At 40.7% G+C, this 16,738-nt stretch overlaps 1 long non-coding RNA gene across 1 annotated transcript in view; it reads left to right on the forward strand.

The window, feature by feature from the left end:
• LOC108297787 overlaps positions 1–15,599 on the forward strand; it is a 61,155-nt gene extending 45,556 nt beyond the window's left edge. The window contains exon 3 of the long non-coding RNA XR_001822325.2: positions 15,507–15,599. This is a non-coding gene — a long non-coding RNA (uncharacterized LOC108297787). The remainder of the gene's footprint in view (positions 1–15,506) is intronic.
• Positions 15,600–16,738: the final 1,139 nt, after the last annotated feature.

Below are 16,738 nucleotides of genomic sequence, written 5' to 3' on the forward strand. Positions count from 1 at the left end.
GAGTTTCTGTCATTTGATAAACACCTACGGGTGAGAGCAGGGGCAGCTATAACTTCCCTTAGAGCTAAAGTAACCTGAGCCTGGATTTATAATGGAGAACAAGAGTTCTTAGGGGATGAGATAGTCATATAGGATCAGATTCACTGGTTTGTTCAGTTGGCATTACAAGGCTATCAGTGGCTATAAAAATCTTCTCTTGTGCCCCAGGCATAGCCTCCAGAAAACTCGTAAGCTCCTGGGAAACAATATGCTACAGAACACGGGACTAGGAAAATGTCCTTCAGGCTAAGGAGTAGAAAAAGAAACCAACTGAAGATCCAGACAATAGTACCTTGTAGACCTGGCCATTATGCCAGGGTCCCCCAAGAGATTGATAATATTCCCATGAGGGAAGTTCTCTCTCATTATCAGGCCACAAGAGGACCACAAAATTTAAAGATCCTGGCTGTAGGAGGGAAGAATCCTTAGCTAGCTTTGGCATTTATTGTGGACAAACAGGAGGACCTAAAGGACCTAGAATCTTTGATGAAATTTGTGCTGTTCAAGCTAGGGTTGATCCAACACCTTAAACACTACCTCTTAACCCAGATTCTGCCCCACTTCAAGAAAAAAGCAGAACTAGGGCAGAGGCCAAGGTCCCTACTTCTCTAAGTAGGACTGGAGGTCTTATATACCAGTCAAGGTGTATTGCTGACTTGACAGCAACCAAGGTTGCCAAACTTGTTTAGCTCTTTTGAACACTGGGATACAAGCCACTGTGATGCTGGATAGCATCCATGGACATGCCTAGTGTGGCAAGTAGAATGATGCTGTCCCCCAAAATGTTCACATCCTAATCCCCAGGAACTATGAATATGTTGCATGGCAAAAGGAACTTAGTAGATGTGATTATGTTACAAATTTTGAGATGGGAAAATAATGCTGGATTATCCATGCAGGCCCAATATAATCACAAGAGGCATTATAATTCTTATAAGAGGGAGTCAGGAAGTCAGAGAGGAGAGAAAATGTTATGCTGCCGGCTTTGAAGATGGAGTTAGGGGCCAGAAGCCAAGGAATGCAGGTGGCCTCTAGAAGATTGAAAAAGCAAGGAAACAGATTATCCCCAGAAGCCTCCAGAAAAAAATGCAGCCCTACAAACACCTTAATTTTAGGCTTCTCATCTCCAGAATTATAATAGAACAAATGTATATATTTTTTGAGCCACTGGGTTTGTACTAATTTGTTGTAGCAGCAATAGGAAATTAATATAGCCTCAAAATTCACTAGATTTGGAAATAAATCTCAGTTTGGACAACGGACTTATAAATCTTATATATGGGTCCTTTGAGACCACTATATACTCAAGTGGTTGTAACATTTCATGGTTGCAAGAGATATTTCCTCTGGGGAAATGACACAATTAGAACAGTGCTAGTAGTGTGAGTTTACAACTGGAAGCCTGTCAGACTTCCAGACTTTCCCTGTCTAGTCATATAGTAACTGCAAAGCAATAAAGATATTGGGATGGGAAATGGATGTCACTATACTAATCAAGGACTAATGGAGGCAGAGGTGATTAAAGAAACTACGTAATCTTGTATCTGTCCTGTGAATCTGTATAGATTTACCACTCAGGCCAGTCAGTTCTAAAAAGCTCTGTGAGCCACAAGTGTCAGTACTTGACAGTTACACAGACTGGTGCTTATGCCAAAACAATGCGGTCACTGGTGATATGATTTGGCTGTGCCCCCACCCAAATCTCATCTTAAATTCCCACATGTTGTGTGAGGGACTTAGTGGGAGGTAACTGAATTATGGGTCAAGTCTTTCCCATGCTGTTCTATGATAGTGAGTAAGTCTCATGAGATATGACAGTTTTATAAAGAGGAGTTCCCCTGCACACCTTCTCTTTTTGCCTGCTGCCATCCATGCAAGATGTGACTTGCTTCTCCTTGACTTCTGCCTTGATTGTGGCCTCCCCATTTATATGGAACTGTGAGTACATTAAAACCCCTTTCTTTCCTAAATTGCCCAATCTTGGGTATGTCTTTATCAGCAGCGTGAGAACAGACTAATACACTAGGCAATGGTGCATTCTGGGGTTTTGGACATAGCACTTGGCTGGCACGATCACCTGGTATAGTCCATTTGACAGCCTCTTATTGGTTGTTATTGGTTGCTGGTAGACTCTGAGAGACTAACAAAGCAGCAGCTGTTGTGACACACTGACATTTCTATTGTGAGGTGGGTCAGAAAGGAGAACATCAACAAAGTAGATGTTGTCCAATGTCTTCCTTTGTGCTGTTAGAATGAAATACCATAGACTGGGCAATTTACAACTAGATATTTATTCTCTCACAGTTCTGGAGGCGGAAAAGTCCAACATCAGGGTGGTGGCAGGTTTGGTTGTCTGGTAATTGCTGCATCCTCTGAAGGGGAGGAACACTGTGTCTTCACATGGCAAAAAGTGGAAGTGCGAAAAAGGGATGAGCTCCTTCCATCTAGCCCTTTTATAATGGCACCTAATCCCATAACAGCTCTACCCTCATGGCTCAATCACCCACCAAAGGCCACATCTCCCAATACTGTTGCATTGCAGAATTAAGTGTTAATATGAAATTTGAAGGAGACAAAAAACATTCAAACTATAGCACCAAACAAGCATCCATAATTAAGTGGAAGTTTTATATCCAGGAAAAAGTAAGCTGGGCATTACAGAGTCTCACAGTTACATGAAATGTTGGCTGCTCATGTTCTAGATGAGGCTGTCTTAGATGTAGTGTTTGTGCCAGCACCTTAAGCTTCTTGAGGGCTGCAGTACACTGAGGTTCCTGAAGACACCTAGGCCTGGTTTACAGATGGATCAGCTAAGTTCAAAACCAGTGAGATGTGCTGGGCCACTGCTGTATTGCATCTCCAAAGAAAACTATGTACTCTAACTGCTCATGAAGACGGGATGTCTATTTAGTGATGTATTTTCATGGTGTTTTCCTTGGAAAACATCCCCCAAAATGCACCCTGTTACATTTTTCATTGACTTATGAACAGGAGTCAAGAGCCTGGCAGTGTAGTAACTGGCAGTAGGATGATAAGATAATCAAGTCTCAGTCCCAGCAGAGACAACATAACAGCAAATTGCACAGGACCAAAACCTCTGTTAATGACTCACATGGATGCCCATGACAAAGGATGCTTTGAGGGTGAACATCAGTGGCAACAGCAAGATGATCAAATCTGTACTACCTATAAAAGGACACCTGTGTAGGGCATCCACCTGAATATAACGTTACATAGGGTACAGTAATATATTTACAATTCAGGACTGGGCCAAAAACACAAGACCTAGTGATTACAGAACATGAGACTTAGAAGCCTGGCAGATGTGTTCAGACTGAAAGCTTTTATAACCAAGTGGCAAAGGGAGCTTTGGGGCACATAGCCAGAGGTACCAAACCTGGCCAATCCTAGAAAATATGTACATCCTACCCTCCTCTTGAGGCTACTACTAGCCATTCACTTTCATAGACAACTTTTCAGGTATGGCATTGCCATTCTTATCAACCTAGCAAATGGGGGCCATATTATTCAATGACTCTAAGATGGACTACGTTACATATTTGGATTCTCTGAACATATCTGGTCAGACACTGGTACGGCCTTTATAGTAAAAAGTAACAAATGGTGGGCAGCCATATAGATATTCTCTGGATATTTTATGCCCCATATAATTTCCAGGCAGCAGGTGCCACTGAAAGATAAAGTGGACTCTTTAAGGAGAAAATGAAAAAGACAACTGGTTAACCAAGGCTCAGATCCCAGTGGAGCACACACTTAAGACAGGCACTTTGGGCTCTAAATGTAATTCCTTAGAAGGGTAACTCCTATTTAAATAAAATGTTTAATTATGAGGCTGAAGAGTGGGAAAGGAAGTCCAGGCTGGCTATAAGAAAATATCATAATTTTCTCCTCTCACTATACCTGTTCCACTCTTACACCTGCTCCTGGGAAATCAAGCTACTAGAACTTGTGAGCTGTGGGGGTGGGAGACTAACCTAATGCTTCTTTTGCTATCTGGCTATATTTGAGCAATTATGGACATTGATGATACTGATCATAAATATGAAATGACCATTCCTAAGGTGATCTTGGCATGACCCACATGTCAGGGAGTATGAAATAATCTAGATGGTACAAGAAATATGAAGAAGAAACTTCTGAACCACATAGAGATGAGGTCAGAGATATGGAGTGAGCAAGACATTGGGAGGACTGGAAAAACAGTGAAGTGATTGCTTCAGAAACAAGTCACATCAGCCTTGTGGCTGTGGAAAGAGCACAACCATGAAGGGTGGGGAGAAAACACCATTGACCCTGGGTGGTCAACAGTTGGAAGGGAGCCCATTAATCTCTCTGTCAGCTCTTGTTTACAGGGCATCTGGCCAATTTCATGTCACCACCATTTACAACTTCTGGCCAAGAAAAAAATCCCAAGAATTCTCAGAAACCTCCTAATATCTACTGACTCCAGAAACAGCCTCCACTTGAAACTATTAACATTTTGGACACCGATATGTTTCCCTTTAGCCTCATCTTGTTATTGTTGGCTCTTTTCTATGCTTTTATATATTTAACTGCCTTGACTACAAGTGGCTGAAGTCTGTCCTGCAGATGGGTTCAATCATCCTACTATGAGTTGCAGTCATGGTCACTATACTCCAATGTTGCGTAATACAAACAGAACAGATTTGGTATATGTGCCTATCAGTACAAGTAATTGGGATATCTGATAGGGGCATGTAAAAAAAGAATCTGACTCCAGAATTATGAAAAATAAATGTCTGTTGTTAAAACAACCCTGTCTATGGTATTTTATCAGAGCAGTCTGAGTGGACAAAGACAGAAGTCTACTAAAGTTATACTTGATCTGTATAATCAGAAAACTTTAGGTCAAATTAACAAATGTGTAACCTGAATCATAAAAATAGTGTCACAGCTCCTCAGTCAATTCTCAGATTTGAGCCAGTTCATAGACACAAAAACTCTTGAATTGAAAAGGAGGCCAGATTCCCTTGAGGAAAGACCCTAAAACACTGCCAAAAATGAATATTATTAATCTATCTCCCAACCTTTCCCAAAGGAACCTACAGCGTTTTGCCAGGGTAACTGTGCATTGGAGAAAAGAAAATAATCAGACCTTTCAAGGACGACCATGTATTGGCTCTGACACTAATTCCAGGAGGCCTAAAACATCACTGTCAGAGTAAGGTTTTATGGAGGTCAGGTGATCAATGGAGTTTTAGCTCAGATCCATCTCACAGTAGACCCAGTAGGTCCCTGAGGCCATCCTATGATTATTTCACATTTTAAGAATGAATAATTAGAGTAGATATACTCAGCAACTGGCAGAATCCCAAAGAATGACCTATGCAGTGAGGGCTATTATGGTGGAAAAGGACAGATGGAAGCTACTAGAACTGCCTCTACCTAGGTGATATGGTTTGGGTATGCCCCCATCGAAATCTCATCTTGAATTGTGTAGTTCCCATAATCCCCACATGCCATCGGACAGATCTGGTGGGAAGTAATTGGATCATGGGGGCAGTTTCCCCCATGCTATTCTCATGATAGTGAGTTCTCACAAGATCTGATGATTTTATAAGCATCTGGCATATCCCCTGCTGGCACTACTGTCTCCGCCACCATGTGAAGAAGGATGTGTTTGCTTCCCCTTCTGCCATGATTGTAAGTTTCCTGAGGCCTCCCCAGCCTTGTGGAACTGTGAGTCAATTAAACCTCTTTCCATTATAAATTACCCCATCTTGGGCAGTTCATGCTTGGGCAGCATGGTAATGGACTAATACACTAGGAAAATAGTAAACCAAAAGCAATGCCATGTTCCTGGAAAGATTGCAGAGATTAGTGCCACCATCAAGGACTTGAAAAATGCAGGGCTGGTGATTCTCACCACATCCACATTCAACTCAAATATCTTGCCTATGCAGAAGACAGATGGAAATTAGAGAATGGCAGTGGACTACCATAAGGTTAATCAGGTGGTGACTCCAATACAGCTGCTGTTTCAGTGTGGTTTCATTGTTTGAGCAAATTAACACATCTCATCTGGTATGCAAACTGTCCTACCCTATGTCATAATGTAATTTGTGGGGATCTTGATTATCTTTCCCTTCCACAAGAAATCACACTGGTACATTACATTGACTACATTATGCTGATTGGACCTACTGCATGAGAAGTAGCAACCACTCTAGACTTATTGGTAACACATTACTATGCCACGAGGTATGAAATAAATCTGACAAAAATTCATGGGCCTTCTATTTTAGAGAAATTTCTAGGGGTCCAGTGATGTGAAACATGTCAAGATATCCCTTCTAAGGTGAAGGATAAGTTGTTGCATCCAGCCCCTCCTGCAACAAAAAAAGGGGAACATAGAGAAGATATAGGTCAAGGAATAGAAAATTATGGTATGTAGGATGAATGTCTATACATCTAGTGTACAATATGAGGACTATAGTTAATAATATATACTGGTAATTTGTGAAGAAAGTTGACTTTACGTACTTTTGTTACAACAACAAAATTGAGATGATGGGAATGTTAATTTGCTTGACTGTGGAACTCAGAGAAGTTCTGCAACAAGTCCAGGCTGCTCTACAAGCTTCTCTGCCACTTGAACCATATGATCCAGTAGATCCAATGCTACTTGAAGTGACAGTGTCAGATAGGTATGCTGTTTGGAGCCTGATATGGTCTGACTGTGTCCCCACCCAAATCTCATCTTGTGTTCCCATGCGTTGTGGGAGGGACCCAGTAGGATGTAACTGAATCATAGAGACAGGTCTTTCCCATGCTGTTCTCATGATAGTGAATAAATCTCATGAGATCTGATGGTTTTAAAAATGGAAGTCTCCCTGCACAAGCTCTCTTCTCTTGTCTGTTGTCATGTGAGATGTACCTTTCACCTTCTGCCATGATTTTGAAGCCTCCTCAGCCATGTGGAATTGTAAGTCCAATAAACCTCTTTCTTTTGTAAATTGCTCAGTCTCGGGTATGTCTTTCTCAGCAGTGTGAAAATGGACTACTACAGTGCCCTTGCAGGCCCGTATAGGTGAACCACAGTGCAGGCCCTTAGGATTTTGGAGAAAAGCCCTGCCGTGCTCTGTGTATAACTACTCTGCTTTTCAGAAATAGCTCTTGGCCTGCTACCAGGCCTTAGTAGAGACTGAACATTTAACCATGGGCCCCCAAGTTACCATGGGACCTGAACTGCCATTCATAAAATGAGTGTTATTTGATCCACTAGGTCATCAAGTTGGGTGTGCACAGTAGCACTCCATGAAGTTGAAGAATGTGTGTGTGTGTGTGTGTGTGTATGTGTGTGTGTAATCCTATGTCTGGCCATTTCTCCTTCCAATAAAAGTGAGCAAACAGTTGTATTCCTTGTAGTTCTGCCCACTAGGATAATTTTCCTTTACTAATGTCCTTCAGGAATGTTCCAGGAAGGAGATGACATATATATATATATATATATATATATATATATATATATATACACACACACACACATTCCCAAGCAGGTCTTGGAGACATAAATACCCTATGATCAGTTGGTAGAGGAAGAGAAGACTCGGACCTAATTTACAGATGATTTTGCATGATCTGCAGGCATCACTTCAAAATGGACAGCTGTAGCACTGCATCCCCTTCCTGGAACATTCCTGAAGGACATTAGTGAAGGAAAATTATCCTGGTGGGCAGAACTACAAGGAATACAACTGTTTGCTCACTTTTATTAGAAGGAGAAATGGCCAGACATAAGATTACATCCTGATTCACAGGCTGTAGCCAATGCTTTGGCCAGATGGTTAGGGACTTGGAGGGAACATGATTGGACAACTGGTGATGAGCAGGTTGGGAAAGAGCGATGTGGATAGACTTCTCTGGGTGAAAATTGTGAGAATATTTCATCTTACATGAATGCTTACCAAAGGGTGACCTTAGTATAGGAGAATCTTCATAATCAAGTGGATAGGATGACCTCTTCTGTGGATACCAATCAGCCTCTTTTTCGCAGGCACTCCATCATCATGCAATGGGCCTGTGAACAAAATGGCCATGGTGGCAGGGATAGAGGTTATGCATGGACTCAGTAACATGGGTTTCCACTCACCAAGGCTGACCTGGCTACAACTGCTGCTGAGTGCCCAATCTACCAGCATCAGAGACCAACATCAAGTTGCCAGTATGGCACTATTTCCCAGGGTGATCAGCTGCCTACATGATGGCAGGTTGATAACATTCGACCACTTCTGTGTTAGACTATTTTTTTGTTTATTTACAACAGAATACCTAAAGCTTGGTAATATATAAAGAAAAGAAATTTATTTCTTTCAGGTATGGAGGCTGAGAAGTTCAAGGACAAGGGGTTGCATCTGGTGCAAGCCTTCTTGCTGGTGAGGACTCTTGTAGAGGTTGTTTTGTATGCCCAAGGTAGTGCAGGGCATCACATGTTGAGGGAGCTGAGGAGTGTGCTCACATGGAGCTCAGGTCTCTCTTCCTCTTCTTGTGAAGCTGCCAGTTTCACTCTTATGATAACCTATTAATCCATGAATGAATTACTCCATTCATGAGGGCTCTGTCTTTTAAAGGCCCCATCTCTCAATACTGCCACATTGGGGATTAAGTTTCAACATCAATTTTGGAGAGACATTCAAACCATAGCAACTTCCATTATGAAAAGGCAGAATTTTATTCTAACTGGAATAAACATTTACTCTGGATACTGGTTTGTCTTCACTACATACAATGTTTCTGCAAAACTGCAATCCATGAACTTACAGGATGCCTTATTCACAGTCATTTCATTCCATACAGTATTGCTTCTAATCAAGGAAATAAGTTCACAGCAAATGCAGTGCTGAAATGAGCTCATGCTCATGAAATTCACTGCTCTTACCAAGTTCCCCATCATCTTGAAGTACTTAGCTTGACAGAACAGCGGAGTGACCTTTTGAAGATTGCAAGCTAAGTGACAGTACCTTGCAGGGCTACAGCAAAGTTCCCAAGAGACTATATATGCACTCAATCAGTGTCCAGTATATGGTGCTGTTTCTCTAATAGCAAGGATTCACAGGTCCAGTAATCAAGGAAGAGAAATGGGAGTGATACCACTGGGTAATAAGCCTTGTGACACACTAGCAAATTTTTTGCTTCCTTTTCCAACAACCTTGTACTCTGCTGGCCTAGAGGTCTTATTCAATAACCAAAGGGAGGAATGCTTCTGCCAGAAGATAGAATTATTCCATTGATCTGGAAGTTAAGATTGCCACCTGGCCACTTTGGAATCCTCATGCATTTGAATCAACAGGCAAAGAAAAGACTTATTACTCTGATAGCTGGAGTAACTCTGACTACTGAGGAAACCCAATTACTACTCCTCAATGGAGGTAAGGAAGAGTATGTCTGCAACATAGGAGGATCGCCAGGGCATCTCTTAGTATTACCATGTCTTATAATTAAAACCAATGGTAAACTACAACAACCTCATTCAAGTGAGACTACTAATGTCTTTAGGAATGAAGGTTTGGGTCACTGTACCAGATAAAGAACTATGACCAGCTGAGGGGTTTGCTGAAGGCAAAGGGAATACATAATCAGTAGTGGATTAAGGTAATTATAAATACCAGCTGCTACTATGTGACCAGTTACAGAAATGAAGACTGCAATCACTATGAGTATTTTCACCCTATTTTGTTAGTTTGTGTTTGCGTGCTTTTATGTGTGTACATCGTGTGTAGCAAATATCTTTGTTTTCTTCTCTATCTTATCTCCTTTTCTTTTTTTTTAAAATTTATTATACTTTAAGTTCTGGGGTACATGTGTAGATCATGCAGGTTTGTTACATAGGTATACACATGCCATGGTGGTGGTTTGCTGCATCCATCGCCCCGTCATCTATATTAGGTATTTCTCCTAATGCTATCCCTCCCCAAACTCCCCACCCCTGCTACTCCTCCCCTATCCCCCCACCCCCCAGCCCTGTGTGTGTGATGTTCCCCTTCCTGTGTCTGCATGTTCTCATTGTTCAACTCCCACTTATGAGTGAGAACATGCGGTGTTTGGTTTTCTGTTCTTGTGTTTGCTGAGAATGATGATTTCCAGTTTCATCCATGTCCCTGCAAAGGATATGAACTCATCTTTTTTATGGCTGCATAGTATTCCATGGTGTATGTGTGCCACATTTTCTTTATCCAGTCTATCATTGATGGGCATTTGGGTTGGTTCCAAGTCTTTGCTATTGTGAGCAGTGCCGCAATAAACATATGTGTGTATGCGTCTTTATAATAGAATGCTTTATAATCCTTTGGGTATATACCCAGTAATGGGATTTCTGGGTCAAATGGTATTTCTATTTCTAGATCCTTGAGGAATCGCCACACTGTCTTCCACAATGGTTGAACTAATTTATACTCCCACCAACAACATAAAAGCGTTCCTATTTCTCCTCATCCTCTCCAGCATCTGTTGTCTCCTGACTTTTTAATGATTGCCATTCTAACTGGTGTGAGGTAGTATCTCAATGTGGTTTTGATTTGCATTTCTCTAATGACCAGGAATGATGAGCATTTTTCATATGTTTGTTGGCTGCATAAATATCTTCTTTTGAAAAGTGTCTGTTCATATCCTCTGCCCACTTTTTGATGGGGTTGTTTTTTTCTTGTAAATTTGTTTAAGCTCTCCGTAGATTTTGGATATTAGCTCTTTGTCTGATGGGTAGATTGCAAAAATTTTTTCCCATTCTATTGGTTGCCGGTTAACTCTATTGATAGTTTCTTTTGCTGTGCAGAAGCTCTTAAGTTTAATTATATCCTACTTTTCTATTTTGACCTTTGTTGCCATTGCTTTTGGTGTTTTAGTCATGAAGTGATTATATATTTAGAAAACCTCATCGTCTCAGCCCAAAATCTCCTTAAGCTGATAAGCAACTTCAACAAAGCCTCAGGATACAAAATCAATGTATAAAAATCACAAGCATTCCTATACGCCAATGATGGAGAGCCAAGTCATGAGTGAACTCCCAGTCACAATCCCTACAAAGAGAATAAAATATCTAGGAATACAACTAACAAGGCATGGAAGGAGCTCTTCAAGGAGAACTACAAACCAGTGCTCAAGGAAATAAGAGAGTACACAAACAGATGGAAAAACATTACAAGCTCATGGTTAGGAAGAATCAATATTGTGAAAATGGCTATACTGCCCAAAGTAACTTATAGATTCAATGCTATCTCCATCAAACTACCATTGACTTTCTTCACAGAATTTGGAAAAAAAAAAAACACTTTAAACTTCCTATGGAACCAAAAAAAGAGCCTGCACAGCCAAGACAATCCTAAGCAAAAAAATAAATAAATAAAAAAGAAAAGAAAAAAAAAACAAAACCAAAGTTGGAGGTATCACACTACCTGACTTCAAACTATATTACAAGGCTACTGTAATCAAAACAGTATGGTCCTCATACCAAAACAGAGATATAGACCAATGGAACAGAATAGAGGCCTCAGAAGGAACACCCACAACTACAACCATCTGATCTTTCACAAACCTGACAAAAACAAGCAATGGGGAAAGGATTCCCTGTTTAATAAATGGTGTTGGGAAAACTGGCTAGCCATATGCAGAAAGCTGAAACTGGATCCCTTTCTTACACCTTATACAAAAATTAACTCTAGATGGGTTACATATTTAAACATGAGGCCTAACTCTATTAAAACTCTAGAAGAAACCCTACGCAATACCATCCAGGACATAGGCATGGGCAAGGACTTCTTGTCCCATTTTCATGTAACACAAGATATATGAACTTTTTATCACAGTATTTATGAGATCTCAAAGAGATTAAATGAAAAGACTGTGTGTCTTCTTCTGGGGAAAAGTTTATTCATTTTCCATTGCATGCAGGAGAGTTGTATCATGTTAAGTAGAAGTATGGCCTTATTATTGTATTTTTGGGGGGACAAAGTATGGTTTAAGATGTGTACGGGTACCAATTTGACGAGGGGTGGACCTGTGATGGTCAATGTTATATGGCAACTTGGAGGGTGTTTTGGGATGAGATTAATATTTAAATCAGTGAACTTTGAGTAAGCAGATGGCTCTCCACAATATGAGTGGGCCTCAGCCAATCAACTGAAGGCCTGAGTAGAACAAAATTGCTGGCTTCGCTGAGCAAGGGGGAATACTCTAACAGACTGCCTTTGGACTTCATCTGTAGCATGAACTCTCCTGGGTCTCAAGGCTGCCGGTCCACATAGCAGATTTGGGACTCACCCTAGACTCCGTAATCTCATTAAGTCATTATAATAAATTTGCTTCTGTATATGTATACCCATCCTATTGATTCCGTTTCCTTGGAGAACCCTAATACACATGGTAACTCCTATAATCTTAGGGTAGTTACTGAACATAAAATAGAGGACAAACATGTAGGTCTTCCCTTAACCATAATAATTGTTGTCTTGACTAAATTCCCCATTGTTATAGCATCCATTGCCCTAAAATATCCACTAGTGGGCATTGACTCTCTGACTCATTAAATAATAAATCAAAATTTTATTAAGCCTTTAGCATTTATAAACTGACTCAAGAAAATGGGCCTTCATGAAAAACTCACCCACGATATACAGAGCTAAGAGAGCTCAGTGTCAGATATTGACAACACAATGGCTCTTAGCTCAAGATAGAGCCTTCAAAGGATTGAAACCCATTTTACAAGGTCTATTTAGAGAAGAGGGTGATTATTTCCACTGCTTCTCCATTTAAAAGCTTAATTTGGCCTGTTACTCAACTTGGAAAGAATGAATGAGACATCTTGATGAATTACCACAGCCTTTATGCTGTGGTCCCAGCAAGTAAGACCCCCTAATCATCATTACAATGGAAATTATTTACTCCATCCAGTCAGCAACTGATAAATGTTTTTCTATTGTATATTTGGTTAATACATTCTGTTTAGTGCGTATTTCAATAGCCCCTCTGCCTGTTTTCCTTCCCCTCCAAAGTGAAATGATAGACCTTTACCCTGGCTACTTAGAAGGTACCTCGACAGCTCTGCTATCTCACAGTCTTTGCAGGCAAGACCTTAACTGCATCTAATTTTCTCCAGGAGCACTGATATGACACTGCATTGATGGCATCCTTTTCTAAGAGATTTCTCTAGAACACTCATTCAGGACATACAAATATTCTAAGAAGGAGCTCACAAAAAGGGGATGGACTGTTTACCACACATAGGACAAAGCCTTGCCACCATGTTTAAATTCCTGAAAATTATTGGTAAGATGAGGGCTGTTCCATCCCTGTCAACATTAAAGCAAGCCCAACGTATTTGGGCCTTTTTGGGTTCTGGAGGCAACATTTTCCTCATTTACAATTTTTACTTTGGCCCATTTTTGCTATTACTTGCACAATAGGCTCACCTTGAGTGGGGCCCCATCCCAGCGAAAGACTCTAGAATTTTTTCAACCATATTAGTGCCACTCCCACCCTGAGACTTCTTCACTATAGAGGCTTTAGCAACCTCTTCCAATGCCTCTTGGAGTCTTTGTAACATCCATGATGGCCATAAGTTGCTCAGGACCTACTGATGTAAGAAACTGCTTTCATAGGTCTTATGATATATGTGTGTGTGTGTGTATATATCTATATATATATATATCTATATATATATATAGATATATATATCGTTAGAGTGGCAACAGCTGGCTACATACTGGAGTCTTATGGAAATAGAGGCTCTCATAGACCGTCGACTCATAACCTTCCATTTCCAGCTAATTATGCTTTGGGTCTTGGAAGCAGTACCCTACAAACTTATTATAGCTACCAAAGTCTCTTTGTTACAGGATAGAACCAAACCTGGGCCCCCTGGCATATCACACTTACAGATGGGGTTGGCCTCCCCTGTCCTCAGTCCTTTGCCACATGCCATGGTACTGGATGAAGCCACCCCTTTACCAGACTCTGTCTGCTTAGGGACCCCTGTAGAATCACCTGAATGAAGAATAATGGGAGTTTGTCCACTGTATGGTTACACTGTCATAATCAACATAATGGAGCTCAGTGGATTGTTGCTTTTTTTTTTTTTTTTTTTTTAATCCCTTAGTTAGGATGTCTCTGACAAAGAACTGGACCCAAGGATCAGTACAATCGGCCAAGCTTCAGGCCTTTATCTTAACAGTGGATGCCTTGGTCACTAATTGACCCCCTCTGTAAATATTTAGACCCTTAGGTTATTGCCAATTATATGATTGTCTGGTTTGACCAATGGCAGCAACATAAATTCCTTATCCCATGTCCCTTTTGGGGTATGGAACTCTGGGAATCTCTTGCCTCAGATACCCAAATATAAGTCAATACCACACATGCCTTTACATATAATAAAACTATAATATAGGCCTCATTAAGACATTCCTTATTGCCGTCAGAATTCCAGATGTTATTTATTGCAACCAAGGCATTCATTTCACTTCTCAGAATACACAGTGCTGAGCTCTAGAATGAGTCAATTGATGGAACTTCCATCTTATAGGTATCAGGCTACAGACCTCACAGAGCACCATAAAGACTTATTTAAATCTGTTTAAATTCAATTACAAAAACATAGTACATTTTGTTTCTCAAACATCAGGAGTAATTGCAATAAGGAAGCTGTCTCTCTTTTTTTTTCGACTGCTGACAGCATTTAAGCTTCACCCCAGTTCTCCTTAAGCCCTGCATTTGAAATTCCTGGGGGCTCTCTCCTTTGTTGTTGATAGGAGTTTCAAATGAAGCCCCAGCTGCACGTTGGAACCCTCACCCCAGCACCCCTAAACACCATAAAAGCTGTAGCTCTATCAAGACATTTTCAGATCAGCTTTCGAAGCCTGCCTTGCTCTCCCAAAAAAAAACCTCGTTATGTGCATAATAAACCTTTGAATACCCTGTTGATGTGTGTATGGCATTATCACTCTTGATATCTGAACCAAATTTTGCATAGGGTCCATTTTTTATCTTGAGAGTGGCCACAACAGGTGGCTTATATTTGTAAAAGGAATCCTTAGGTGGATATATGAAAGGGAGTGGAGTTGTAGGGGAATGGCTCCTCCGTAATGGCCTGACACCCTTGCGTGTATCCATATAGGCTTGAACTGCAGCTAATCTGAGTTTTGGTTAAATGCCTTGTGATACTCCCAGAACATGAAAAGATCAGAAGCTGTAAGGAGCTGCTATAAGGCCTTCTCTCAGTCACTTCCCTCTCTCTCCTGAGAGGCTGTCTTACATGAATTTCTCATCACCTACCAGATTCCGATGAGGTATGGAGCTTTCTGTCCTGTGCCCTTTAGAATAGAGCTGCAGAATATAAAATCACTCAGCCGCAGTATAGATTTGATCCTCAGCCAGGGAGTATCCCACAAATTGCATTATAGTCATCCAGCCCCTTTTGTTTCTTTTTTGTCTTTTAGGGTATGTGAGACATGGACCCGGGGAGTTGGCCTCTTTCGTTCATTCTTCTTTGTACTGTTTATGTAAGTAATAAACTGTCTCAGTCTAAAAGTGGTTCCTTGTACCAGTCAACCTTTACCAGTCAAATCAGTCAGGCCTTGGCCTTGTCTATATGAGCTTGTTACCATATGATCCTAATTGCTATCTATATCTTTTACCTGTAAATTAAAATAGGATACCTATATTTATTTAAAGGTTCTTAAATTAAATAAATACTGAAGGATTACCATGTTCTTAAATCATTTGTATTAGGAAAGCCTTAAGTCTTCAGTGAATTATCAAATGCAGCTGTGGGGCCAATTTAGCACCTAAGGGAGTATTACACAGTACTTTATGAAGCTAAGTAGTTAGGAATATATTGGTATTAGAAAATCTTGAAAAATAAAGGCATGGTTTATGGATTAAATATTCTTCCCAATAAAGGGAAACTTAAAAGAGAAACTTGACCAGAGATCACAGTCTTATGGTATCTAAGTTTTCATATTTTCTGGTAAACAAATACCTGGTAAAATAACAGCAATGTGTTTTTCAAAAGTAGGAGGCATGACAACCATTTATCTAATAAAACATGTTAGGAACATCTGTGGGATGCCATATTCCAAGCTCTGTGCCAGACTCTGAGCAGACACAGAGACAACCCAGTCTGGGTCTCAGAGCCAGTGGACCTCAGAATTTACAAAGGCGGAGACATCCAGGCTGATAAGTATAATTTTGATAAGAACTATAACAAAACATACTGGGCATGGTAGCTCACACCTGTAATCCCAGCACTTTGGGAGGCCAAGGCAAGTGGATTTCTAGAGCCCCAGAGTTTGAGACCAGCCTGGGTGCCATAGTGATACTCCCTCTCTACAAAAACAAAAACAAAAAAAAGCCAGGTGTGGTGGCACACACCTGTAGTCCCAGTTACTTGTGAGGCTGAGGCAGGAGGATTGCTTGAGCCCAGGAATTTGAGGCTGCAGTGAGCTATGATCATGCCACCGCACTCCTGTCAGGGTGATAGAGCAAGATCCCATCTCTATGAAGAAAGAACTTTTAAAAAAAAGTATCAAGAAGGGCTTCTCAGAAGCAGTGACTTACAAAAGTAGGGACTATAATTACCACAGATTTACAGATGAGAAAATCAAAAATTAGAGAGGTAAACTAATCTGACAGAGGCCATACAGCCTCTGGTCAAGACAGCTTTGAGCAT

Source organism: Cebus imitator, unplaced genomic scaffold (assembly GCF_001604975.1).
Source record: "Cebus imitator isolate Cc_AM_T3 unplaced genomic scaffold, Cebus_imitator-1.0 Scaffold844, whole genome shotgun sequence".
NCBI classification, from domain to species: domain Eukaryota; kingdom Metazoa; phylum Chordata; class Mammalia; order Primates; family Cebidae; genus Cebus; species Cebus imitator.